At 44.6% G+C, this 26,790-nt stretch overlaps 1 protein-coding gene and 1 long non-coding RNA gene across 2 annotated transcripts in view; one reads left to right on the forward strand and one right to left on the reverse strand.

Annotated features, from left to right (window-relative positions):
- LOC148595163 (uncharacterized) overlaps window positions 1-26,790 on the reverse strand; it is a 379,939-nt gene that overhangs the window by 127,121 nt on the left and 226,028 nt on the right. The gene's annotated exons all lie outside the window — the stretch shown is intronic.
- FAM107B (family with sequence similarity 107 member B) overlaps window positions 23,552-26,790 on the forward strand; it is a 51,093-nt gene continuing 47,854 nt past the window's right edge. Inside the window, exon 1 of the mRNA XM_010227023.2 lies at window positions 23,552-23,672. The gene's annotated coding sequence lies outside the window, so the exon portion shown is untranslated. The remainder of the gene's footprint in view (window positions 23,673-26,790) is intronic.

The following is a 26,790-nucleotide window of genomic DNA, read 5'->3' on the forward strand; positions in this document are numbered from 1 at the left end:
TGTGAAGCCACAAATGTTCAAGACAGTCGTGGCATTACTGCAGAATGTTTTGCTCTTGCTCTGTCATGATTCTCAGCTTTGCACACTCTGCCTGCCTGGCTGAGGGCTGCCTTCGGGTACTTCATGGCTGCAATCAAATCTCCCTTCTTCCTTTGATTAGGAACTGTACTTTTTGTTGTTTAATCAACCTCTTTCCCCTTTTTTTCTCCTTCTCCATGCTGATGATGGAGTGGATTTTCAGGAGGGCCATATGGAGATCCTTTCTGAGAGACCCAAGAGAAGTGCTGACCTCTGAAGTGACAGCAGAAATAGTGTTAGACTGGGTGTTGTATGAAATTACGATAGGGCAACATGCTCTTGTATCTTGCACAAAGAAAATCTCCCTGGTATTTTTGCTTAACATGGGCAATTTTTAATCAATCTCAAGGATTTGGCAGCGTGTAAGTTTTTGAAAGTGTGAAAATGAGCTGAGTGAAATCAGGAAGACAACTTATCTGGCTTGGGGACAAAATAACAGAGGCCAGATGCCCAGAAGTTACTGGGAAAAAGAGGTTTTAAATGACAAGAATTTATCTTTCAGGGCTCATAAACATTCTTTGTCAGGACTGATGGGTGGGGAAGAATAAGATGTTTTTATATCCTTAGAAGCATTAGGAAAAGAGAGATGTTGTTAAGGAAAACAAACCTGTAAGACTCCACAGTGAAGAAGTGGTGGCAAAGGGATGAAGCAACGGAGTTTCTTGGCTGCTGTGAACTGGCAGAAGGTTTCAGGGGAGCAGTGGTGACGGGTAGCACTGGAGGAGCAGGGCCCCAAAAACGCGTCAGGGTGGAAGGTTATCACCACGTCGTGCAGAGCCAGGGTGAGGGGCTGAGCTAGTCTCCAGTCTGGGCTGCTCCAGCGAAACAGAGCAAGGGCTGGAGTCATCCTACACAGGTGATGAACCTCTGGGGACCCATGAATAGCAGGAATGACTAAACCATGTCTCCTCCTGTAGAGAGGACATCCTGGAGTAGATTTATGAAGTAGAGAAAGGGCAACAGGGAGTCTCAAAAGGGACTCTTTGTAACTTAAAACTGAGCTGTAAGAAAGTGAAAGGACAACTAGGACATGGTCATGAAACAGCCGCGTCCTCACGCTTGACATGCACAGTAATTGAAATATTCCTGGTTAGGACAAGTTTCACTTTTTTCCTTCCTTTTCCTGACTTTCCTTTATTATTATTATTATTATTTTTCTTTGCCAAAGTCAAAGTAAACACACTCATTGTTCAAGTCCTGCCCTGGCATAGTGAGCTGCGTTTGGTTTAATAGCAGCCCATGTTTTTAAAACTCCGCAGATGAAGTGTGAAGAACTTCCAGGCCGCTTCCAGGCGCGCTCCGGGAAGAGCTAGGGAATGCTGCACGGAGCGATGTGTTTCCTGCTCCGTGGCAGCGAGCGGGAGACGAATGGAGGAAACAGATGTGGAAATTCCCCCCCAGCCCATCACTCCAAAGGAGCCAAAAGCAGCTTCAGCTTCTTTTCTGGTGTGCTGGTAGTTTTGCTAATGGAGAAGGGCTGCTAATCCTGGTAGTGGGGTTATCATGTTGCCATGCACGGAGGCAAAGGAGGAGGAAAGCAGATTCTGGTTTGTTCTCGTAGTATTTTTCTGGCTTGCCATCAGTCAGGCAGATCCTTCACAAAGTGCCTTGGTGGGTCTCTTAGATGCAGTCAGCGGATGTGCTGTGTCCTTGTGCCATTGACCACAGGGGCTGAATGTGGCTACTGTTGCTCCCCTCCTGGCTCCTGGCAGCGACTGCTGAAGGCTACGAGTTACATCCAGCCGGGAGCAGGTTTCATCATCCACAGAGGGGAACAGCCATCGCAGTCAGTTGGCGTTGTCACCAGTTCAGCCCCCTAGAAGGGAACAAATACAGCACTTAGAGATGCAGTGACTGCCCAAAGCCCCAGCCTCCAAATCCTGACACGCTCTTTGAACTCACTGAGATTTCCCCTCCAAATGAATTTTGATGGGGCTGAGCCTTCTGCCTGCAAATTTCTCAAATAAAGTGACTGTGTTTTGCACAATTCTGATCAGATATTTGCTCATGCTCAGTAAATGGTATCTTATACGTTAAAACTTGTGCACATACTGTTCCTCTCCTAATGGATAACCTCTACCTGGAAAAAGCAACAGTCTAATTTCCTACAGTTACTAGCTATACAGTTATATTTGTTTTTTATTATTTTATTATTTTAGTATTGTATCAGGAAGAGAAATCTGATAAGGGTTTGGGAGAAGATTTACATTGATCAAAATATTTTATAGAGAATAACAACATCAGGGAATATATAATGATTTCTGTTTGTCGTATTAGAAGGTGCTGAAGATTACGGCTGCTCCTAAAGGGCTCACCAGGATCCGAGCTCCACTGTATGGATACAAATTAAGAGAAATCCTGGAGATCTCGCTGTCTAGTAAGAAAGGAAAGGGCCATCAACCCATTTTTCCAATGGTTATTCAGTCAGATGATAGAGAATAACAGACACACAAACTACAATATTCATTGGTGCATTGCCTACAAAATACAAAAGCACCTGAGGGATTAAGAGCCAAAACTTGGGCCAGCTGCTCTGCATGCCTGGAGAAGTCATATCCACAGGGATCTGTTTGGTTAAAATTTAATTTGCAGGAAAACCTACATGGATAGAATGGTCCTTTGCAAGTCCCTTGGTCAAATATTCATGCATGATCCTAAAGTACCTGCATAGCTCTTGCTTGTGATGAATTTCCCAAAGAAATCCACACTAGTTGCTGTAATCCAGACCAAATACCTGGAATGCCAGAACTCTCCCCAGCAGTCACTATTATTGCAGCTTTACTTCCTCTTTGCATTCACTATAGGTAGGAGTTTTATAAGCCAAAATGTTAGTGCCAGGACCAGTGGAGCTGGAATCCGCTGGAACTGCTGCCTGACTTAGGCTACCAAACCAATAAATAATTACAAAATGAATTGCAAGCTCTGCTCTAGCTATCAAAACTAGTGGAAATGTTATCTTTGATTTCACAAGAAACCGGATGGACCCCTTAATCTTTGTAACTTAGGGAGGGATAAGGGTAGGAAAACACAGCTTTTGGGGAGGAAAAGAAAGATGCAGATAATACGTAGTGTTTTTGTCAGGCCCTTAATTGTTGTTGCCAAGGAAATGTATCCTCTTGAGACAGGGATAGTCTAATGACAAAACGCAAACAGCTTGATTCATGTTTATAGGGAGGCAGTGCCAAATTCATCCCTGGTGCAGCTCAGACAAAATGTGGAGATACATTTGGCTCCTTATCTAGCTAGCAGTCCTATATTGACATGTTCTCTCAAGCTATTTTACAAATAGCACCTAATATATTAAAAGGGAAAGTTTAGGAAATGTATTTTCCATGATTTATTGCTACTTGCCTGCCAGCTGTTTGAACAAGGACTCCATCAGTCTGTTCTTTTTATTTGCATTTTTATTCACTAAAACAAATGCTGTAGCTTGGGATTTTGAATATGCCTCAGCTTTTAAATCAACAGCAGCTATCCCTTCCCTCTTGATTATCACTTATTTTTTGCATATTTTTTAAAAGGCAGTATTTGTAAAATAACCAGCAAGTATTAAATTCCCCGTCACAATATTGCACTGAATGTCTCAAAGTAAGTGAATCATGCAAGTGAATAGCTTTACTACTAGCTTGCAGTAAATCATCACTGCAGAACATTGTTTTTTTCAAGTTAGGAGGATTAAATACATATAAAACTCTTGCGCATGGAATGTGTCTACAGAGGAGACATTTGGGATAGCAGTTAACAGCCTGGATTCTCCCAGCTCACAGTGAGTCGGGATCCAGAAGGTGCTGAGATGTCCTCTGCAATGCCAGGGACGAAGCAGCTGATGGAGAAGGGAGGGAGAGGTAAGAACAGATCATTCTTAATGGAAAGCTTTTAGCTGTGAAATGAACTCGCAGTGCAGCTAGGGCTGAGCCTGTCTACTATCTTTAGGAGTCAGGAAACTGGGAAGATTAATCTTAATCTTCCAAAAGGCCTCACTGCCCCAGGAAAAAAATCAAATGACTGCTGCAAAACTCTAAAAAGTCGATAGTTTTCTTGCAAAAGCTACAACTGGAGGCCAAACTGAAAAAAAAAATATTCAAGATACACAAAAATAGGCTAAAGACTCCAATAAATTCTCTGGAAACCTTTACATTTGCTTTATACCTAGTGTAAAGATGCTTACATGTACAGGCAGGTGAAAATCCTGAAAGAGGGACTTGGATTCCTAAAAGCTGGATCTACCATCTGATGTCTGTTCAGGATATCTTAGGTTGCAGCACAGTTTAAGGAATCTGAGTGTCCCTGGAGTCTTCCTTAGAGCTGAAGGACGTTTATAGCTCAAGCTGGGAATTGTTGCTGACCTGTCCTTCACGGTCGCTGCTGAGATGTTGTTTTCCCGGATGACCCTGGTGTTGTGCTATTTAAGCTGTTGTTAACCATTGTGTGTTACCCAGGAACACCGGACAGTAGAATTTGAAACACATTTGCAGTTTTAAATAATTGGGGAAACCCAAGAGAGGTCTTATTTTGGTGATTTTGTTTTCAGTCTCAAGAAGCTGTAACATTTTGTATACATGAAATTCCACTCTGAAAAAAAAAAAGCCAGATGAAATTAGCTTGGTTCGGGCAAACCTAACAAAGTTTTTCTATTTCCTGTCAGACATACAGACTGTTCTGCTCAGGAATCTGTGCCTTTCAGTCCACATTTAATTTCATTTGCTGCCTGACTTCTATTTATAATGCACAGAGCAATATTATTTGCCAGTAACACTTAAAACAATGCCAGCAATACACTGCAATGTGAGCAGTACGAGAAAGAGGAGAAAGCATTCCTAAATACGTTAACTGACTAAATTTCTGTCTTATTTGGATGCTCAGAAAACCACAGGAATGAATTTAGAGTGTTCGAGGTTCGCTATGGAGCCTGACAACTCTGTTTTAATAAGGGGTTGTGGAATAAAAGTTCTCTTAATCATGTGGTGACAAGGAGGGGGCTCCCTTCAGAAAGGAACATTGTTTCCCTTAGTTTTCAGCATTCTTAGGGTCTGTGTTTTCTTAATTCTGTGTACACACTCATATCAAGCTATTGCAAATGGTGCTCGAAGCAGAATAAATCACAGAGCACTTAGGGTTTTTTTTTTTCCCTCATTCCCACTGTCATCTCCATGTTTTACTGTGCTGCTGCTCATGTGTTATCTCCAGACCTCTTCAGGGCTACTCATCCTCCCTCTCACATCGCTGCTTTCCTCTTCTTTTGCAATATGGCCCAATATCTGCTCCCATTATTTGAACATCCAACTATTTGTGTCTCAAGGGTTACACAGGTCGAAGCAAAGTTTCTGCATTCAAGTAAATACAGAGGTCTTTGGGTGGACTCATCTCCAGCAGATCTTTCAGACACTGAAAGCAGCTGATGGAGATCCTTTCCCTGCTAGGAGCTAAAGTCCCAATTTGGTGGTTAGGGGTCAGAGATGAACATAAAATGGGCAGCTGGATGTCTACATCTGGTCTCAAGTACTTCCTTCTGCCAATTAAACTATGCTACAATGTGCACTTAAGAGAATCACCTAAATGCCATCTAGCAAGTGTAGTGCTAGACAAAAAGAGCAGGTACAAAGCAAAGGAGGCAGCTCCTCATGCAACGTGCCGTCAAGCCGTGGAAGTCATTCCTGCACTTTCTTGGCTGCCAGCAGTTTCCATGAGCTCATTAATGGACAGATTCATGAAAGAGAAGCCACTGAAGGTCATTAAAACACAAAGACACCATCTGTGGCCCAGCACAGCCTTGTGCCATAACTTGCTGAAGGCTGAGAAAGCGTCCTGAGGAGGCAGCACTGCTGCCCTGCTCCTATACACCTGCATATACCTTCACTGGAGACAGGCGTTACACTAGAAATAATGACCAGTCTCATCTTTTTTAATGAAATATATTTGAAAAATACACATGAACTTCATCAAGCCAAGCATTGTATTTTCCACATCCTTGGAAATATGAGGTTAAAGCAGTGGCATCTTTCACAGGAGAATGGTCCATCTTTGGCTTTCTTGCTGTCTTAGGTTTAGTGTTCAATAAAGTTACAGTAATTTGAAGCAGAGATGTTCACAGTCCAAAGCAATTAGCTCTTAGTGAGGAAGCTGCCCCAGTGTCAAGAGCGTAAATCTTCCAGCCCACGCAGCATTTAACATTCCCATAGCACATGGGGCCCATTAACGCTACTCGCAGCCCTCAGGATTGGCAATGCTGGAGCTGCTTCACTCCCATGCCTTTCAAATGCTGTTTCTGCTCTGCTTGCCCATGGTCTCTTTGGGGCCATTTCTCACCAGCTTTGCCTCTTCTGCGCTCTCAGCTGCATTGGTGCAGCCTCCAGGGAGCTCTGAGCAAGGGAGACGGTGGCTTTCACGGTCATGAGTGGGTTGAGCATCAGGGTACCTTGGTTTGGGCATGAGTGTGTGTTATGCCCAGTTACACTGGGGTTTTGAACCCAGCCATCAGCACCAAAACACACACACACGTGCTGCTTTGGCTAACTGCATCGCTTAAAGCTTAGTATGGAGACGAGAGGCTCAGGGGTGACCTTGTTGCTCTCTGCAACCACCTGAAAGGAGGCTGCAGTGAGGTGGGGGCCGATCTCTTCTCCAAAATAACTACCGATACAACAAGAGGAAATGGCCTCAAGTTGCACCAGGAAGGTTCAGCTTGGATATTGGGAAAAAAATCTGTATGGAAAGAGTAGTCAAGAATTGCCCAAGAAAGTTGTGGGGTCACTGTCCCTGCAGTGTTGAAGAAACATGCAGATGAGGCACTCAGGGACATGGTTTAGCAGGTGTGGTGTTGAAGGGCTTATGGTTGGACTTGATGACCTTGAAGGCCTTTTCCAGCCATAATGATTCTATTATTCTAATCATAGCCATTACTTTGGCCTACCTACTTTGACCTCTTGCAAAATACAAGCTGTAGAAATGCAGTGTGTCCCACTATTTTTAGTATATCAAGACCAAACACATCAGCTAGTCTTAGCTCTCTTTGCTGGCAGGTACCTCTGCTACATCCAGTCTAACCAGCTAACGAGGATCAGGACTAAAACTAAGCACCCTCTCTGGTCGCCTGTTCTGCGTAAGCGTCAGCACGTTCCCTGGCACAGCTCTGGCCCTTGCAGGGTCTCCTGGGTCCTGCTGAGGCATATCTGGGTATCGCTCCAACAACCTCAGGGAGCAAAGTAGCTCAGGGAGCAAAGTGGAAGGTTGATTTTCAGGGTGAAAAAGGCCTTTTTTAAGGCCAGATGCTGTATCATGATGACAGACTCCTCCAAGGAGTGATAGTGGCTCTTCTGCACTGACCCCATCCAGGGCCACATGCTGGAGAAGGGGCTGGTAGCTCCTTTGTACTGCCTGCTTTGAGGACAGCCACTGTGCTGAAGAGCTGAGAAGCACCTGCAAACTCCATTATTTTGCCTCATTATGTTCTAATGAAGTAGGGTGTGACACAGCTCTGATTTAGAGCTGTTCTTTTTCCGACAAGGCTGGCAGAGGAATGTTGTATTTCCCTGGCAGAAGCAGCTCTGAGGAGCATTACACCAAGTAGTGTCCTGATTTAGACCCAACCTGTTCGGATGAGTTCTTTAGATGAAAGTGGCTCTTACCACACACACACAAAAAGGGCCTACTGCACTTCTCACCCTTTCAGCAAAGCTCATTGTGGTATTTGCAAATGGGCCAGGCCTAATCTCCACCTTCACAAAGAGCACTCTGGTATCCAATCTTGGCCACAGAGTAGCTCCCTTGAATCCAAGATAGGACATCCACAGCGAGGGACCTGCATCAGCAAAATCAAGTAAGAAACATCCTTCACTCCTGACCTTGTCTTTGTCCCTGCACCTCTGTGGGCTGGCAGCAGGGGACCAGAGAAGAAGGAGCACAGAGCAGAGCAGGGCTTGCTCACCACATTTCCTGCTAGGATAGCTGCTCTGGGGTCATCTCTTGGAGCCTACACCAGCTCGGTTTCTTTGCATGTTTTATAATTAGTCTTCCGGGAAGAGGAAAATGGAATGTAAAAGATATGCATTGTTTTCTTACTTGATTAAAAAAATGCATCTTCTTCTATGACTTCTATTACTGAAAGAAAATAGGCAGATATGGGCCTACAACCTGTGTGTCTAAGCCTGCTCAGGCTAAGCCTGAATTAATTTCCGGGTTAGGTACATTTACCACCCTTTAAAGAAACAGCACTAGCAAAGCTTTCTTTTGCTCCTTGCAAGCAGGCGGATGTTTGGGGCCATGCGTAAGAGGTGCAGAGTTTTGTTAAGCCCAGCCTCTGGGCTTTGCTTGAGGGCAGTTCCTCTAGGTACCTGCAATGCCTGGAAAGGCTGTTGGGAGCCTCTCTGCCCAGGGGAACTCCTCCAAAGCTGATATCTAGAGAGAGATGATCACCAGGAAGCTCAACCCACTCATTTAGGCTTGTCCAGAAAGCCTTGGATGTGAGCTGCGCCCTGCCTAAATCAGCATCAATCTCACCTCACACAGATCAGGTTTCCCGCCACTCTGTAAAAAATCCAGCTCACTGGAAAATTCCCAGTCTTCTGTAAGGTTTATAATTTGACCCATGTATACGTAATTGCAGATGCCCTTTTCTGTTCACAACTGGGCACAAATGAAGCAATGCCTGCAGTTTTGTAAAGCTTGCTGGTTTGCACAACTGGTGGCACAAATCATTTTCAGGTGAAAAAAGGAAGGAAGGAAGGAAGGAAGGAAGGAAGGAAGGAAGGAAGGAAGGAAGGAAGGAAGGAAGGAAGGAAGGAAGGAAGGAAGGAAGGAAGGAAGGAAGGAAGGAAGGAAGGAAGGAAGGAAGGAAGGAAGGAAGGAAGGAAGGAAGGAAGGAAGGAAGGAAGGAAAAAATGTCAATTTTAAGCACCATTGAAATTCTCAGTGGTTGGGCAGAAAGTGATTCTACTTTGATTTACACACAGTTCCTTTTCTATGAGGTGTGAATCTGCACTGGCTGTTTGGACCTGACCTGGGGAACTCTGGCTCTGCTCACAGCGAAGCTCGAAGCGCTCCTGGCCAGCGCCCACCCTGGGGCTCGTGTTGATTCTGGCACACGGTGTCACAGCTGCGTGGCCGGGCTCAGCGCTCTCGGCCTCCCGCTGCACGGGCTCCCGGCGGAGCTCGTCCAAACAGAGCTGCAACCGAGACCAGACCGTGCTGGAGAAGCCAAAGACCCTGTCACAGAGCAGGGACCTAGGCCTGCTGGCGTCAAACGTGCCTCCAGAGCGTAAAAGGGCACCGTGGAATGAGAAAAGATGTGGGTGGGAAAGGGAAGCAGCTTCCTAAGTACCACGGGGAATCTAAAGGCATGTCAGGAAAGCAGGAAAGTGGGCAGAAAGAGGAAAACAGACTGACAAGAGAAAAACACGGTGTGGGGGAGTCCCCTGGTGATTAATGAACTCACTGTTGTTGACATTTGCTAGTGACCAGGGAGGTCACAAGAACTTCCTACAGCTGCGTCTCTGTGCACAGAGCAATTAGGTCAGATTTACGGTTTCTTTAGGGTTCGTTTATTCATTCTACCGCAACTTCCACATCTTCTGGCTCATGACTTTTCCAACTTTGGGAAGCCCAACTCCTACCTGACTAGCAAAGAATGCAGGTACTAGTCAGTGCACATGAACAAGGATGTAGGTTTTGACCTGAAGTGTCCAGACCAAACCTGAAGTAGAGAAAACAACATCACACAATCTTTTGCACATGTGCAAGTTTATATAACAGAGACTCACTTTGCTTTCAGGTTAGATAATTTGTATTAATTGTGCATCACCCCAAACTGTTCAAGTACATGAGAAATGCCCTCCTGGTTGAGACAATTTGAATGCCAAGAATTATGTCTGGGAAAGATGCAAACCAACTCTGCTAGTAACGAGCAAACGTTTTATTGTTTGGCAGTTTGTTTTAATTCTGCAGTCTGTTCATGGACATTTTATGAAATGAGTTAACTGCTCAGCTCTATGCTCATCATGAGTTTTCTGCCTTTGTTTTGGTTATTTCCTCAGTTCATCTGAATTTTGTGAGTGTTCCTTGTGTTTAATCACAACCTCTTGAGAATCCCATAGAAATACACAATTCACCATCCCCAGAAAACAGATCAGTTTGCAGCTGGGTTTAAGAGTGCTTGAGAAAGGCTGTTTCACTGTGTTGTCTAACTAGCCCCTTCTCTTTGTTTTCTTCCGTTGTGAATTCGCTAGATCAGCAGATTATTTCCTATAGCCAAAGACAGAGTCATGAAGCCTTTGATAGGGCTCCAGCTCTGCTGGGAAAGCTGCTGTTCTGATGGTTGGAATATTTTCAGCTCTACCCTTTTCCTCAGCCCTTTCTTACCGTCCTTTCAGCACATTCTCATGATCCCAGGGACCCGAGTGGATTTGCAGACCTAAATCCCATATCCTGTAGTCGGACATAGGACCATACCACCATAGAACTGGAGACTTACATATCCAGTAATTCCTTTAGATGCTGGTTTATTGAGGAAATTGGCTGCTACTATTGCATCCTATACAAAATATGCCAACCTCCTAAACCATGTATGCAATTTCTTAATGATTGTTGAGACAAAATGAAGTGACAGAATTCATGCTCTGCAGGTCTGAATGATCTAAAATGCAGAAGCACTGAAATTTAGTTGGATTCTGTAGTTCTGAACAGCTCAGGATTGTTTTAACTGAGTTATGTATTTAGGTTAAAGGAGCATGAAATGGATCTAAGTGGTCACTTAATAATAAGATTAAAATGGGAAATAGACTGAAATGAGAATCGTTTATCTAACTCTTCCCAGTGAGGGAGTTTTCATTACATCCCTCATCCCTCCAAGTTTCCACTTTGGATTTTGTAAAACAAAGCTCATCCAGCACAGTATATCCCATGCAAACAGGGATTCAGACACACTCTTTGGACTGGAAGATCATTTTGGGGGGCCAGATAGGGTATGTCCTAGCAGGGCTGGTGACACACTGCAAACTCAATTTGTCCCCTCTGATCTCTTGACGTGATGGTCAGTGAAATGAAATGTCCTTTGGGGCAAACTTTTGATAGCTCTTTCCCATCCACTTTTCTCCGAACGGAATGTGTGTCTTTGCTCTGGATGCTGTAAGATTGCAATTATGAAATTAGTGGACAAACCAGTGCACCATGAATAAATGCTATGGAGCTTCCCTCACCTCCCTCGAGTCTGTAACACATACACAAGCAAAAATCAATGATTTTCCATTCTGTCTCTCATGCGAAGGGAGATATGGTAAAACACTGTGGCAAGCTGGTCCCGGGAGATGAACGATAAATCCCTCCGTTGCCCATTAAGTCCAGGAAATTCAGACAAGGGGATACTCACAGGGGAGGAGTTGGCTTTAAAGGCAACTCATATGCAATGTGTCCAAGGCTTAATGCATGGGAGGATCCCATAAGCTACCCATAAGGAAGAACAAGGTGGGAATGACCTGTGCTACAAGGTCTCCCTAGGATCATTATAGGTCTAACATCAGCTTTTGTAGAAGAATTGGCATTACCAAAAAAGGTGTGATTTTTTTTCCAGAAATGGCTTTTTAGACTAAATGAAAACATTTGAGATAATATCTCAAATTGTTAAAAGTTTTAGGAAGGGATGTGGGGTTTTATTTTGTTTTGTTAATAAATGCTCAAGCTCTGAAAAAATGCTTCATCTTAAGCCAAAGCAAAATTGTTTTCAAGTTTCCATTTAAGTATTTTGCCAGAAAAACAAAGATTCTACCTAAGCAGCTGATGATGGTACTTGAATGTGCTGGGAAAACTGCATTCCTTTCTAAAGGCAAGATGTTTACTGTTACAGTTCCAAGCCTGTATTTTTTAAGGGTCCTTTTCTGACGTTTTCTAACTGCCCTTTATTTCCACAGGGCACTTCAGAAGTGAATTATTTCAATTCTGTGTTTCCTGGAAAAGCTAGCAGGAAGCTTTTTGTTTCTGTTTCTTCCTCTTTTGTGCTTATAGGGATTTATTTAATACAGCTGGGAAGCCAGGGCCCCCTGAGATCTATTTGTATGTAATGCCACAACTGACTTGCATTATAAAAGAATGCAAATGCAACACATATTGACTGTATGGGTCATAATGGCACATCTAGTTCAGGGAAAGACTGAAGTTATCCACAAATAATACCTAAATTATAGAGTCCTCATCATTAAAGTCCACAGTATTTACAGGCAAGAGCTGTGCTAGTTAATAGCTCAGTAGAAAATAGCTGATCAAAACCAGAATGCAACTGGTATATATTTGAGGGAACTACAAGGAGATCATCCGGATTTAGATCCTTTGATAAAATGGACCACAACATACATAGCTCGATGAGGGCTGTAGCCATGCAAATGAGAACAGAGCTTTCTATTGGACCTGTTTGTTTCTATAATTGTTTCTACTGAGCAGCCCATTTATTAGCATTCATCTTTTCATCTTTCCATAAGAACCACTCTGTAGCTTTTCCAAAATGAAATCAACATTGTGACTCATTTTTCTCGAAACCAGAGGAGCATTGCAAACCTAGAGCTGCATTTAAGGACGCAGGCTACTGAGGGGAGGCCAAGCTTCACTTCCACAGTTTGAATATTGAAAAGGATTGTAAGTATTTGGAATCACTTTTTTTTGGAAGGCCAAAATCGAAGATCTAACTAAAATCAAGGGAGGCTCTCTTGTTGGTTTTAGGAGCATGGGTTAGACCGTATTGCTTAGATCCTACACTAGAAAGGCCCGATGAAGTTTGCCTTTGTCGACTGAATGATTGTGTTTCCTACAAGGAAGCTCGTACTAACTGCTAGCCATTAATATTTACATAGAGCACTTCTTAGCACTGGCAGCAGAATATCCTCTCCTGTGAGAAGACTACTGAGCTTTGGAATTTCTTGCCAAAAGATATTGACAAAAGCTTACATGAATTTAAAGGAGATTGGACAAGTTCATGGGAAAGCAAGCTGTCTGCCTGACCTGAGTGAGAAATTTGTAGAAATTTATATCCAGCTCAGGAAGATGCAAGTGTCAAAAGACTGTGAGAGTGATGGGGTATCATATGCCTATGCCCTTTTCTTATTCTCTTCCCTGGGCATCTGCTTTTACTCAGTCTGGGAGATGGTTCTAGCCGGAGCTGTAAACTAAACAGGGCAAACTACAGGAATCTTAGGGTCTTTCTGTATCCTCACACACGAGCTATCAGAAGGAAGGGCAGGAAAAGAGGTCTCCAAGAGGAGTTTCTTGTAAAGATTCCAACATCTGATACTGTTTCACCAGAAAATATGGTGAGGAGTGAGGTAAGGGGGCATGAAGGTAGGGCTTATTTCCCTTCAGAAAGAAGCCGTAGGACAGCACCCAAAGGATCAGTGCATTGCTCCCTTTCCCAGTTTCTGTAAAGCTGGCAGCACGCACTCACTGCCTAGGAGGTATCTCCACAAAATCCTGAGGCTTCTCGTCAGGACCGACAGCACCTCCTGGACTGGTGACGCAGGCCAGGACTGAGGGAGAACGACCCTGCACGGTCCCACCGTGTCCTCGCACGAGCGCTGCTCCCTCTGCCACCTGACAGCCCGGGCTGTCTCGCCCTCCTCAGCACGAGTCGATGATCTAATGAACAGCAGGCAGGGCTCATGGCGGGGGCAGGACAGCTTGTTCGTTTTCCATCAGAGAGGGAAAACTTCATTCCATATTTGGAGCTGGGCGAACAATAAGCTCCCCTTAGACAGAAATAAATGCTCTGGAATAAACGTAATATGGGTTTTTAAAGCACAATTAGAATAATTCATTAGTGTTACATTCAGCCAAACTGTCATATAACTCTTGGCTTGGGTTCACAGGCTCCACTAATTTGTTTGCCAGAGGCAAATTTGCCCCCTGAATAAAATAAATCCTTCTGTTTCTTTTTATTTATCCAGATGCAAGTACAAAGCTGTAAATAAAAATAAGCTATCTACTGGTGCTGAAACATAGTGGTTACATTTGTGCAAAGGCAGCATGCAGCTTAAAATATTTTCCAATGAAAGGGTGCTCAGAAAGGTGGTGTTCAGGGAAAGCTACAGCTCAGGTAGGACCCTGGGAGCGGTACATTTGGGTTTTTATGTGCAGGAAGGCAGCTGATAGACCTTGCGGCAGGTACGGATCCAATGGGATCTAACGCCTTTTACTTGATGGGGGGACACAGTAGGCAGTGAGACATTTTTGCAGTTGCAGTTGCACTCTCTTTCAGCTCAGGACTGAATCTGTTTACTTCACAGAGTTGTAAACGGTGATAACTCATCCCTGTCAGCGCTGATGTATCCAAATTACCCTCCAAACCAAGTTTATCTGCCTAAGGTCCAAAAATGTCATGAAAAACTTGTTCCTTTTCCATTTGCTTTCTGAAATTCATTGGTCTTTCAATCATAAACTTACAAACAAAGTATTTTTTATGTATCTTGCTCTGGAGATGAGGTATCTCCCAAAGTTGCTATTGCAGTTTGGAGATCCAAAAGCAAGTGATTTATCCAGTACATTTTCTAGGGTAGTCACCTGAATTGTCACACACATGATTCTTGCAGACAGAAATGCTTACAAGTTTTCTACTGACAGCTGTTAGGACATCAATTTTGCAACTCTTTTTTCTTTTCTTTTTTTTTTTTTTGTGGTGAAATAACAGTCAACATTAATAGGAGTGGTGATATGTTATTCAATTGGAAACCACATGGATATCAGAAGGAAACTGGTCTTGAAATGCTAAGCCACAATCTTGAGCATTCGTTTGGATGCTGCTTAGGAATAGTTTATCTCATTTCAGGTTCGCTAGGGAAGCCACTTCTTGTATTGTAGCCTCCTGTAATTGAAGAGACATGCAGGATTAGATCAGGTTTTATAATGAGGGGAAAGCAGCCCTAAGGCAGATGCTCTTAAGCAGAGCTATAATTTACTGGCAACCTTATCTAAGATATGGTCAGTCAATAAGAAAGCCTCGGAGGACTTCAGGGTAGCCACAGCCTCAATCAACCTGCTGATTTCTTTATAAGGATTGTCAGCTGGTTACTAAACCACAGGGGGTGGAAAATAAATGTGAAGAGTTAGGGACATAATAATAATTTATTTCAGTGTGAAATTTGGAAAAATGTTGAAAACCTGTTTTGTTAATGGCTAATGTTTGTCTCATTGCTTTTTCTTATGATTTGTATCAGAATTGGCAATTGGAGAATTGTTGGAAATCAGGGATCTATTGTGGTCACACAGTATCTTTGCAGTATCTTCACTGTTGAAGGCTCTGATATGATGTTTCCCACAGCCTCTTGACTATGGGAATATGTAAGTATACAAGACACTTATCTGATTGTGAAGGCGCAGCTAGAAGTGTGGGTAACAGCCAAAGTCCTGCTTTCCCTCGGGATACTAACTTTACTTTGTCCCTTCAGTTTCTCCCCGCATATTTTCTCATGTGCCTAGAAGAACAAGACAAGTTCTCCCATGATTAATCATTCACTGAGAAAGAATCAGAGAGACTTTGAACTTATTTTAGCACAACTTCCCCAGGAAGAATGCCCCCACAAGTCCCCGTGGCATGCAGGGCTGCATGTCATGCAGGCAGAAGTTTGCAGCTCAACTGCTTAAGACATTCCTGCCCTGAGTTGTTGCACACTGATGACGGACACCCAAATCAATTCTGTCACGGAGACAAACTCAAGCGTGCAACGTACCTGCTCCTTAGACAAATGAGAACCATGACAAGCTATGAATCTTAGTCCCAGCATTGCTACTAATGGATTGGCTTGAGGGTCTATCAACTCTACCACTTCTCTAAGTCATCTGCCATCCCGTGGCTTTTTTTTTTCTGCTTTTCTAGAACTTTATGGAAAAACAAAGCCTCCTGGCTGATGTTAAGGATTTGTGGGTGCTCAGCAGTATCATAAGCGCAGTTCATCTGCATCTGCAGTGCATGCAAAGGGAGCCAGGCACTCTCACAGCTTTAATTTCCCCACTGATTCTGCGGAGCTTACTGCAAACTTTGGGGTGTTGAGCTTGCACCAGGCTCACCGCTGTGCACAGCAACAGTCCATGCTCATGGATTCCTGCATAGGAAATCCTCCACAGGGTTATATAGCAAAGTCAATACATAAATGATCAAACTCTGCTTTTTAAATGCCAAGTGCTAGCAAGTATGCTTTTTGTTGTTGTTGTTTTCAGATTTGGTGGAATTGAAGGCTGCTTTCAAAATTAAGATCTTCCATTTCCTCACCTTTAAGACATACTTGCTTACATTGTCTGGTGCTTATATATTCTAGGCATGCTGGAAATGGCATAGTTAGAAGGGCTACTATTGATTTCTTAGGGTTGTTGGGTTTAACAAGCACTTTACAATCCTGTGATGGAAAATGCTGTGAAGTCTTCACCTGTCCACTCTGCAAGTGTCTACGTGGCCCATGGAGTCAGTGGAGTGCAAGCATTGCTACAGGACAGACAGAAAAAAGCTGCTTGACATTTGCAATTTGCATGTACTTTATGGTTCAGAGCATGGAGGGTATCTTGCCCATCTTTTCCTTCATGGGGAAAAGAGCACTTGATTATTTGCTCTAATGGGAAACTGTATGAGAGTGCTGTAATTGCTGTTAGGCCACCCCTGCACCATCAGCTAACAGCCTGTCATGTCTGGTAAACAAAATAGCAAGGAAGAGAACAAAATAGCCCAGCCCGTGTTGCAGTCCAGATGTGTCCTGGCTGGAGGTAGGGACAGACCTCCTCGGAGGCTTTGTCTCACGCTTTTCTGCTTCTCCAGCTATTACAGCTGTATATTTATAGGGTTTTTTTCTGTGTCATCCCTGGGAATACAGCTGGGTATGTCTTTATAGGCCCAGTCTAAGCAAAATTCCTTGTGATCTCTATGGGAGAAGGAGCAGCTTCCAAGCCTTCAACATAGCTCTGTTGCTTTGTCTCATCCAGGAGCAAACCAGAAATGACTGTTCAAACTAAATCTAAAGGCTGTGGCAATTTTAGCCATGGCAGTTTAGCAAATGAGCTTTGGGTAAGGCTTTCAATGGCAGATCTGACTCCAGAGAACTCGAAGAGAGAAACTGTTATTATTAATCAATGTGCCTCAAGGTTTCAACTCTATAGCAAACACCAGAGATGTTGTCTGAATCTGTTGTATGCTTTATATTACAATTCTGAGCCCACCTACCACCATATGTTTGAGGATCTGATTTCCCTAGAAAAGTGCCACAGAGTGTTATGCACTGTGTATTTTTAATATATGGGATGCACATGAGGTCCATAGAGAAGTTCTAAGTTCTGTGCCTTCAGGATCAGGCTGTCAGGTCCACTCAGAAATCTGCATTTCTTTGTACAAATGCCTGCTCTCTGCCAGGCCCATCATGCAATTTATGGTATTAGAATGATATGAAATTACTGTAATACCATGAGAAAGCAGACACAGTCTCTATGTGAATAGAATTGCAAGAAAAAGGGAGAAGGTGGCTGGAAAACCACGAGCCAAATGCAGGCATCATTTTCTGACCTAATCCTGTGAAACCTTTGGGTTCTAGAGAACATCTAATTTTCTCTAGGGACAAACGCCTTGTTTAGTGTTTTGTATCTGCAGGTTTCAAATTGCATCAGCAAAGAAGCCAGTAATTCTCCATTTTACTGGAACAGATAGTGAGATAAAATTACTTATTTCAGGTTGCCCAACCAGCCACTAGCAGAGGCAATAAGAGAAGCTGGGTCTTAAGAGTCCTAGTTGAGGAAGTGCAGAGCAGGTTTTTAAAGGGATCTAAAGGCAGAATAAAATAGGTCTCTCAAAGAGCGATCAAATGAAATTCTGTTGCTGGACAGTAAACAGAATCCCTCCTTGCTGCCTGTGGAATGAGCATATTTTGGATCCAACTGTGCAACATTAATCACAATATGGAACGTTTGAGCCAAAGGTCAGCTACAGGGGGCCAGCTATTAACATATGGGATTTATCTGTCTCCTTCTTCCATAAAGATGCAGCACACTGGGTGATTAAACTGCGGAGTGCCAGGGTGGAGTGTATTCTGTTTTGTTCCCTGCTCTTTGTGATTGGATCCAGAACTATTTCCTTTCACTGTATGCTCAGAAGAAGAGAAAGCAAAGGTGGCATCCTGATCTTCATTATTAATGCACAGGAAAACCTAGAGGAAATCCCTTTCATGCCTCTGGCTTTGTGTAAAGAAAATCCTGCAAACTCAGATGTTGTATTGTTCAGCTCCTATATATATATATGTATCTACATGTATAGATGCTTCTGCAGAATTATGGAAAAATCATTCTAACAATGTACATTATGGTTATTTACATTTATTAAATATCTAAAACAAAGAGGATTTGAACATAGAAATTCACATTTTTACATGGTGCAAGTCAGTGCTTCTCCATGTAATCTGGAATAACCACACTGGCGTACTGTCTGGGCAATGCTCATCTTCTGTTTACAAACGCAAGCAGGTAATGGGGAGGCATTTTGCCATGTTGGAAACTGGAATTACATATAGCTCAAGAATTTCTAAGCTATATGCTAATTTTCTAAGATAATTTTCTAAGCACGAAAATCTTTTATAACCAGAAGAAACACTCATCCAGTTCTGATGGGGACACCTACGGCAGGCCTGAATCTCCCTCTGAGACCACCCTGCATGAACTGCTTAAAAGAGACATTTACTCTAATACAGCTAAAATTAAGCAAGGGGAATCCCACAGCAGCTGACCCTCTACTCCACTTTGGTTCTGTGAAAAATGTTATTATTTAAGGTTATGTTGTAGTAACACTCAAAAGCAGTAGGCGTATGGTGAAAAGACATGGAGTATTATGCAATCCCTATACCCGTGAAGATGACAACTCAAGTAATTAAGGGATAATCCTGCTTTTAATTCTGAAGTTTGACCGAAAAGAAATATAAATGCCAACAGGCAATTAAAATATATAATATAAAGATGTGATTCATAAGACATCATAATGCCAAATTACTGACATCCCTCAATGCTTAGACAATAGTATGACTATAGACTTTTGGCTATAATATTAATAAAAAAGGATTTATCTGGCTAAGCATTTCCAGTACGTCATCCTGTCCGAGAGCTGTTCTAAAGTGCTGCCTGTTTATTCACGGTTTGGATTCCAATATATTGCTCTTCATTTAAAGTAAAATGAGAAAGTCTTATGCAGTGCTTTTTATCTAGAAAGATCCCCAAGGCTTCCTCAAGTGTTTTTTGTTTGGTTGGTTGGTTGTTTTTCTTTTTGAATTTTAGCACTCACACACCTGGCAGAAGAGGGCTGGTCATGAGCATAATGCAGTGGTGACCAAATTTCCTTATCACGTACAGGAACTGCGTACAGTTTCATATGGTCAGGAGCTATGAGGCACAGGCGCTCTCAGAGAAGTTAGGGGAACTCCAGGAAACTGTTTTATGCATGGGACAGAGGACAATCCTCAAGTGTCCCCTTTCCTCACTGTGGGTTGGAGCTGGCCTGGACCCATGGGTGGCAACCCTTACCGACTCACTTCCTCCCACCTACAGATATGGGACACCCGGCAGCTCTTGTGCCAATGTTAGCCCTATTGGCAACCAAAATGTCCCAGTTCCATCCTTAAATTGCTTGTGAGAGGTTTGCCTCAGAGCTGTCATTTGATCACTGAGTAAGAAAATCAGGCACTAGGAGAAGGGGTTGATCTCATCCATCATTGATCCTCAAATGTGCTCTTGGTGAGTCCTTTCAGCTTTCTGCCTCTCTGTCTTTCTCACATATGTTCAGCGATAGTTTTGGAGTCTGGATACAACCACGGGGGTTGCAAGGCCTTGCAGTCACTTCATTCAGTGCAGGCTGTTGGCATGTGTGGGGAGGGACTTTGTTAATCTGCACCTGGCATGGTCAGCAATACCACATAACTGCACACTTAACTGAACGTGACACTGGAGCAAGGCAGCTATCAGAAACGCCTGTGCCTCTTTGACAAGCCATGGCAAGATACCCAGAAATTTTAGGTAACTGCAGCAAAGTGTTGCATTCCATTTAAAGGTGTGGATATGCAGTATCTGTTGGAGGAGACAGGACATATCAGAGTAAAAAAAAAAAAAAAGCTGTCTGAGATCAGAAAGGGTCAGGAAACACTGATGGAGAGTGTCAGGTTTCAGAGCAGGGACAACTGCTTGTGCAGTGTCTAATGCAATAGAGATAAAAAACTGGATCAGTTCTAAGGTCTCTTTAGAAGACGAATGGTTAATGCTTACGTACAGAAACGATATGGAGAGGTCAGTAAGGTCAAGAATACAAAAGATAGGGAAAGCCAGCGTTCCAGCTGGCCTTGCAGCTCCTTTTCTTTCTTTGCCCTTCACAATTTTTTTCATCATACACTAGTTGCCCCTACCCTGAAAGCCTCAGACTGAGGGTCTGCTTACAGACCAGAGATCCCTTTAACATTTATACTCCTCGTTCATCTAGACACAACATTTTACTGCGTTTAATTAAAAATAATCAATTTTTATGAGGTATTTATCTCTATAGTATCCATGGGATCCACATACAGAAACAAATATATCTTACAACACTCCCATGAAGAAAGCGCATCTGGGGAATGAAGCTCTCCATAATCAAGGCTAACACGGCAAACATTGACCTTGCAAGTGGGAGCCCAACGTGTGTTTCTGTAAGTTACTTTTCGAGGAGCAGGTAGTGTTTTATAGCATTTTGTCTGTTGACAGCATAGCTCCTACGGCATCCCTGGGCACCTGGTGTCTGTAAATCTGATCCCCAACTGATTTAAACTGAGCCAGAACAGAGTGGCCGTGCATGCTCTGGCTGGCACCCACGCACAAGGTTTCACACAGGTATTTTGTTGTGGCCTTTTTTCTCCCTTGTGATAGAACAGCCTCACACAAAGACCTGGGCAGGCTTAAAGAAAAGTGCTCAGGATTTCTGCCTTGCCCCACTGGAAACAGTGATTTTCTGGAAATAGCACCACCTGCTGAGCACCCCATGCTCCTCTCATGGAGGCTCCTCAGGGATGTTTTTTTCAGAGAGGACGTGTCCACCTCCCAGAGCAGAGTGATGCTGGATGCTCGGCATTGCTTTGCCCCCACGCCGTGGTCCAACAGGTCCAGCAGCTTCCTGTCACTTCACTGTGAGCTCATCTGCTCCAAAGAAACTCGGAATATTCCTGGGGATAAGCATACAGAAGCGGCTGATGAAATCTCAGCCATGTACATATAAACACACATTTCAGCCCCCAGAGGACATCTTGGGGGGCTCCTTCCCAAAGTCAGCACCAGCCAGAGAAACCAGCTATTTCTCACTCGCTATAAAACAGATTTCGAGGTGATATGTCACCACTTCCACCTTGGCCAAAGGACTGGCTCTCCTGCACCTTCTGGCTGCACGGGTGACGGGCGCAGGGAGCCTCCTGCTCTGGGGATGTCAGCTCTGGCCTAGGTGCTCCAGGGGACCTGCTGGAGCAGGGGCTGCACTGAGAGGTCTCCAGAGGTCCCTGATGACTTCGACCCTCGTGTGATGGACCCGGTGGCTGCGTGGGGACTTTAACTTGACAGCGAGATGAGATAAACAGGGCGAAAGCGTGAGGTTTCTGACAAGACAAAAAGAAAACAAAACGTAAAAGCAGGGGGCCGCTCTCGCAGGTGGGGCAGGAAGGGGCTGCGGGCGCCGCTCGCCTCAGGGGGCGGCGGGCGGTGACTCAGCGGCGGGAACCGCCCCCGGGCCGCGCCGCTCCCCTCGGCGAGGCCGCGGCCGGCAGCGGAGCGGCGGGGCCGCGACTCGCAGCGGCGGGAGCGGGCGCGCGGCTGCCTCCTCCTTCCTTCCCTGCCGGCTGCCGCCTCGGGGCGTCGCCTGCCCCCGTCCCCTGCGAGGTAGGTGCCGCCACACAAAGGGGCGGCGGGAGGGGAGCGCCCCGCGCTGCCCCCGGAGCCGCCTTTGGGGCAGGGGGGTGTCTCGGTGCTCGGCGCCGCTTTTCCCCTCTCGAGGGAGCAGCGAAGGGAGCAGCGAAGGGTGGAAGCCGCAACAAAGGGGCCCTCGCCCTGCGCGCAGCCGGCGCGAGTGCCGGGGATGCGCCGGGTCCCCGCGGCTGCCGGCGGGGGGCGACGGCCGCTGCCCTACCCGGGGGGCGGTTACATCCCCGGCTGGGCTTTATTATTATTATTTTATTTTTATACTGTGGGCTTTCTCTCTCTCTCTGCTTTCGCCTCGCGGGTGTTTTTTGTTCGCGGAGCCCCCCGCGCGGGCCGCGGCCTCCCCCGCACCCCCGTGTGGGGCCGGGCAAGGGGCGCGAAAGGGGAAGCGTCGCTGCTCCCGCCCTGCCTTGTCCAGCGGCTCCTCGGGATCAGCATCCAGCGGCTCCCCGGGAGCCCGGAGAGGAGCAGCAGAAGTTGGCCCCGTCCCACGGCTGCTCCCGCTGCCCTGGTCCCGTCAAGAGTTTCCCTGCACATCCCGGAGCTCCAGGTTTTCCTGCCCTGCTGGCTCGAGGCTGGTGAGCCCCATGGGCGAGCTCAGCTACTCACTGGGGTTGGTGCAGCCTTCGTGCTTGCTCTCTCCTTCCATTTATTCATTTAATGCAGCCCGTTGTGACTCGGCACACGGTGGTTCTGTGTCCGTGTGGTGTTCGGTCCCGGCTGGCCTCCAAGCAGGCTCCCATCCAGGGAATTCAACCAGAGAAACACAGGGACTTCTGGCATTGGTTGAGCATTTGTACTCAGGCACAGGCAGAGAAACGAGGGAAAAACGCTCCTGAATGAGCCTGGTAGCACTGCTGCGTGTAGTTTGTGCGGGAGGCTACTGGATAACTAACTGGCAGCAGCACCGGGATATACATTTTTGCACTAAATCCGTAGCACCGTTCGGATATTGAACTATTGTTGACTTGGCTGAGGAGTGTGGAAGAACATCCTTGAAATGGGCTTCCTTGCGGGTGGTTTGAGGTGCAGCTACTCCGTCCTCAATCTCGCGGTATGAGCAGGGCACCGGGAATCTCCGGCTTTGTCGGTGGTTGTTTTCCCAGCAATATGCGGATGGGCAGCGTGTACTATGACTGCGGTAGCTGCTTGCTCGCTGTCAGGGATATTTGCTCTGTGATAATAAGCAATTGTTTGCTAGGCTTTATTAAAAGCAACCACAAATGCCCTGTATCTCCCAGAATAAAGCCTTTCTTGTCCTTAAAAGTCTGTGGGCCGGTTTCATGCTTGGTTTCGCTCCACTGATATCAGGGGAGTTTTGCCAGGGGTGAGTTTTGGCAGGTGAAGTGTCACTAGTGTTTTTTCAGAGTCCAAAACGCTTAAGATTAATTTTGCTATTTTATGTCTGGCACTTTAGTATCATTAGTGAAAACGTTTCACCGATATGTTTGAAAGTTGGGGTAGTGTTGGGAGCATCATCTGACCAGATCATCTAAACACATCTAAATACTTTTTCCTCTCTGTTTCAGTTCGTATGTGCCTTAATTTATGATCTTGCTTCTTTTTCTTTCAGTCTTGGCATCTTTTTTCTCCCTTCAAAGTTAAGGAGAAGTTTCTCTGAACTCACCTGGGCCACTTAAAGTTTTTGAGTAGCTGTATTGAACACAGTAGCAGCCCACCACTGGGTAAGTGAAAAATGATGGAGCAGCTGCAGTTCTGAGGCCTCTCCTTCCTTGCACACACACACACGCCTCTTCTTTACGAGCTTATTTGGGTGGTGACTGTGCTCAGTGCGTTTGCTGAAGTGGCAAATTGTTTGACAGAGTCGCATGGTGCAACAGCCAGGCCCGGGAGGTGGAGTAAATCAGTTGGGGGTGGGGAAATTCACTGGGTTTTTACGGAGTGACACTGTCAGGAAGCTGAGAAACAGAAATGTTTTGGAGTGTGCCCCTTTGTAATGTCAGTAAAGAAGGAAAAAGCATCTAAGAAAGTGGAGCAGAAGAAAAATTAGTAAAGATGAGAGCAAACATTCTTTTTAATGGCTGCAGGAAGAACAGTGGAATTAGTTAACTATTAATTGTCTATTAATGGAACTTATTTGACTCCATCAAAGTTTCAGGAACTTTCAAGTGGTACTGAACAGAACTATGTTATCTTTGTATCCAGTTAGCAACATGAAATACATGCAGCCAAGCCTTAGGCTCTTCTGACACTGTGGCAGTTTTAAACAGAGCAAGTTTCAGTTCTCAGCTTTACAGAATTTTTACTGAGCACTTTTTGTTTCTGATGTTTGCTCGTTGTACAAATAGCTATTTTGAGCTCACAAGTATGCAAAAAGAACGTCAGATACAATTCCAGGCTGGTGCTATTCTGGAATTTCTGGAAAAATCAATGAGCAAGATCTAATTATTTTGGAGGGAGGCAAGGGGAAGGGGTGGTGGAAATCCTTAATGCTTCTTAAAATCAGTAACTAGTTTAAAATATATTCTGGTCTGGCCAACTAAACATGTGTTTGAGTATCAGTGGAATTAAGATTTGCAACTTAATGTGAAGTTGCAAAAAGCCTGCAGCTCTTCTCTCCTTACTTGAAGAATGTATACGTTGGAGCTTAATATGAGCCAACAAAGAAGGGTTCAGCTGTGGAAAGGGAGCTGGTGACAATCTAGCCTGAACATAAAAGTGTAAATTTGACAGAAAAAAAGCTTCTTTTTTTTTTTTTTTTTTTTAATAGAATGAAAAACTTTTTGGCTAGAATTACATTTCTCAATGTTAGTTCCTTTCTCTCCATGCTGTGAATTCAGATTTATCTTGTGTGTGCTTGTTACATTAGCACTTGTAGCTGCTGTTCCGCTGCGGTGCGTGGAGCTGTGCGTGTTGCTCGGTGCGGGGATGCCCTTGTGGCAGAAATTGCCTGGGATACGTGACCAGGAAGTCTTGACACCTGTGAGAAAAGGAAGGATGTGGTCAAGCAGAACCATTTCTTCCCCTTTCCATACAACCCGAAACCCTACAGGGGGATACCTGCTGCCTCAGTGTTTCATGGTGCTGAGAATACTGAAGTTTGAAGTAATGTTTGTGTTACAACACTAAGATTGGTAGTTGACTGATTCAATTGCAGAGCCTGTCGTAATCTTAAGCATTACTTTCAATACATGCTTCAAGCCAGCAGCTTTCTTTTTGTATTTAGGACTATGCTATAAAGTCCTGTGGAGTTGAAAGGCAGGAAGGTCACAGGTAGGGAGCAGTGGTTCTGAGTAGTATCTATAAATGAATAAGCCACAAAGACTTTGGGACATTTGTTGCAATCAGCTGTTCATTGGTACCCTCATTATTTTTAAATAACACTTCAAATCAGCAGTTACTCTGGATTTATTTATTTTATTCTGGGCCCGTAGTTGGCAGGGCAGGGTTCATAGGGGCTTGGTGCAGTTTGTATCCAATATGGAACTGTTCAGCCTGGAGGTGCTTGAGGCCACACAGTTAATCAGGTTTGCACAGACGGGACAAGAATCCTTGTTTTATGATGACATCAAGGAGTACAAATGCAGCTTCTTTGCCTTGTTTTGTGTAATAGCTCTTGGATTTACTTATTGAATTTCTCTGGCAACATGAAGCCAGAAGACTGTCTTTTGTGCAAGTATATGGTCTTTAAAGAGAGAAATAGTAAAGTTGGGTAGGAACAGAGGAACAAATTCCTTCCATTCAGGTGTGTGGTGTTTTTTTTTTTTTTTTTGTGTGTGTGTGTGTGTGTGTGTGTGTGTGTATTTTACATTTATGCTGAAATTTGAGGCAATATGTCAGAATGATTGAGCATTAAACATGCCCTGGTAATAATGAGAGGTTTAATGGTTTGGCCAGCAACCTTGCTGCTTGTTTTGGTGGGATGGATATCAGCTTTACCCTCTTCCCAAGATTTAAGGTTGCCTTTCCTGTAAGTTATAAACTAAAATCCATAAATTCTTCAGGAGAAGTTGTCCCCATATTTGACTTCTTGATAGAGGCGGTCCCTCAGCTTTGCAGTTCCCCTTTTATGGAGGGGAAACAGACTTTAAGACTCTTTGGTATAGCGGAAAGAGAAACCTGCACCAAGTTACTTTTGCTTATTTGGTTATTGAGGATTGTCCTGTCTGCCTCGGGACATTTAGTTCACCGTGTTGGTGCCAAGAGGTGCCAGCTGACTCGGGGTCCAGAGGCATCTGCTCTGAGCTGGAGCCAACGAGACGCTGCCCGTCAGAGGTATTTCTAGAGCAGTGGCATTTTGTGGGTCTTTCGGTGGGTTGGCGAGAGGGGGATGATGATGGGGAATAACAGAATGATTCTTTTCTCTCCTTGCCTGTACAGTGAAAGGGCATTCATGAGACCTCATGTATATACACAGTCCTTTGTTCTGGTGTGAATAATAAAACAGAGCTAACGGCTCTGGGTATGCAAGATGATGTGACAAGAAGTGGGTCAAGACTGTTCTTGTGTGCATAAATGCAGTCCTAATCTAGGCCAGTGCCTGCACTGGATGCTTCCAAACAAGCTGGAAAGATTTCAGAGGAGCTGGAGTTTGTGCTGTCAGATGGGTGAAATGCCCCTCTTGCTGAGCAGAGCACTTAAGGATGAGGATCAGAATGGATCTTCTCGAGTCACTTTGCATGTTAGCGAGACTACAGGGGAAAAGCTTTATTATTCAGTACCTCTGGAGTGCAAGGAATTTAGTTGAGGCTGAGAGGAATTTCCTTTTTACTGTCAGGGTGAGTTACAAAGCACCTGTGCTGCTTCAGCGGAAATGCATTCCCTCTACCTCCATTTCTTTGC

The sequence above is a fragment of the Tinamus guttatus genome, unplaced genomic scaffold, assembly GCF_059628265.1.
Source record: "Tinamus guttatus ecotype Peru unplaced genomic scaffold, ASM5962826v1 Tinamus_guttatus_pri_ptg000148l, whole genome shotgun sequence".
In the NCBI taxonomy this organism is placed as follows: Eukaryota; Metazoa; Chordata; class Aves; order Tinamiformes; family Tinamidae; genus Tinamus; species Tinamus guttatus.